This window comes from Anneissia japonica, unplaced genomic scaffold, assembly GCF_011630105.1.
Source record: "Anneissia japonica isolate Jap-2015-1 unplaced genomic scaffold, ASM1163010v1 scaffold287549_len16698_cov155, whole genome shotgun sequence".
In the NCBI taxonomy this organism is placed as follows: Eukaryota; Metazoa; Echinodermata; class Crinoidea; order Comatulida; family Comatulidae; genus Anneissia; species Anneissia japonica.
In genome coordinates, this window is record NW_022705918.1 from 3,781 (window position 1) to 5,446 (window position 1,666).

General features: G+C 35.3%; 1 protein-coding gene across 1 annotated transcript in view; it reads right to left on the reverse strand.

Moving 5' to 3' along the window:
- Nucleotides 1–1,666, reverse strand: part of LOC117105941 — a 4,903-nt gene that overhangs the window by 1,827 nt on the left and 1,410 nt on the right. The gene's annotated exons all lie outside the window — the stretch shown is intronic.

The window sequence follows — 1,666 nt, forward strand, 5'->3', positions numbered from 1 at the left end:
AGATGTGTATAAGAGACATATATATATCAAGATAGCCGTTAACACTGTTAAATTATATATAAATCATCAAAGAAAGGTAAATACAATGTTAGAATAAAGAACATAATAACACATTGTGTAGCATATCTCTCAACGAATGTTGTCCTATAAATAAATTAATAAAGAAATTGTGTAATAATGGTTAATGGTTAATGGTTATTAATTTATAGAGCGCAAAATACAAAATGTCTGTAAGCGCTATCAGGCAAGTGTAAAGATGGAACGGAAACCAAAACCACAAAATAAAAAGAAGTGAAAAAAAGTATGGGATACGCCCTCATCGCTGGCTAGGGTTCAATCTAATTGAACTACAGTCAGCACCTGTTTTGTCTCGGCCATCTCGGATTCGGGCGCCTCCTATCCTAGTTAAGGCTATAAAAGCTAGCTGGCATGGAAATAGGAAAAAAAAAAAATTAAAGGGACGAGAATAAGTGGGTCTTAAGTCGCTCTTTGAAAATGGTGACAGAAGGTGACTCACGAATAAATAAAGGTAACAAGTTCCACAACTTGGGCCCAGCAACCATAAACGATCGCTCCCCACAAGACTTTAACCGAAAGGATGGACAATAAAGATATTTTGAGTCAGTTGTTGACCGGAGGGAACGAGTGCAAGTTGAAGAACGAACCTTAATTAATTCGGAAATGTATTGTGGTGATAACTTGTGAATTGATTTGTAAACATATAAAAGTACTTTGAATTCAATACGCTGTTTCACTGGCAACCAATGAAGACGACGAAAAGTAGGGGTGATGTGATGGAATATAGGTGTCCCAGTGACAAGACGAGCAGCGATGTTCATCAATAGCTGCAGCTTTCTAATTGATGTTAATGGTATTCCGTAAAGGACTCCATTACAATAATCCAATCTTGATGTAACCAATGCATGTACAAGTTTGATGTAGCATCTTCATTTAAAAAACTCCTAACTGCCTTGATGTTGCGGAGATGGAAGGATACTACTCTGCATGTGTTTGTAATATGTCTAAGTTTGTCTTGATGTTGCTCTACAATAGGTTTAGGATGTTGTTTGTATCAGACCTGCTATTTTATTTTTATGTGTGAATTAGAAACTAGCCTAGATTAGGCATAAACATTCAGTACTCCAAATGCAAGGGGTAAATGATCATAGCTTCCCTTAATTATGTAATCGAGTGGTTTGTAGAAAATATATCATTTATCCAGTATCATGTGTTACATTATTGTTTTACCTTTCTTCTTATAACTAAATAATATCACAATAACATCATTATTTATTATTCACATCATGTGTGTTATATATAATAATAATATATATATATATAATATATAATATAATAATAGTATATATTATTTAAGAATCTCTATTGAGATCCAGCGCCGCCATTGATGCACGGTAGAGATTGCATCTTTAGATCTCCGATTTTGTTCACAAATTCACGGACTAGTGCTGTCTCGTAAGAATTTTGTAGGACGCGTTAAGAATGACGTTCGACCAGCTTAGGTAGGGCCCAAACTAGTCCCACGACCACTAATGATTACAGATCCAAACCAAGGCAATATATATACACAGCCCAGGTGTGAATGCAAATAGTGGAATACAAGCTATGCGGCTCGGTTCCAGTAGATACAGAGAATATTTTGTAATTC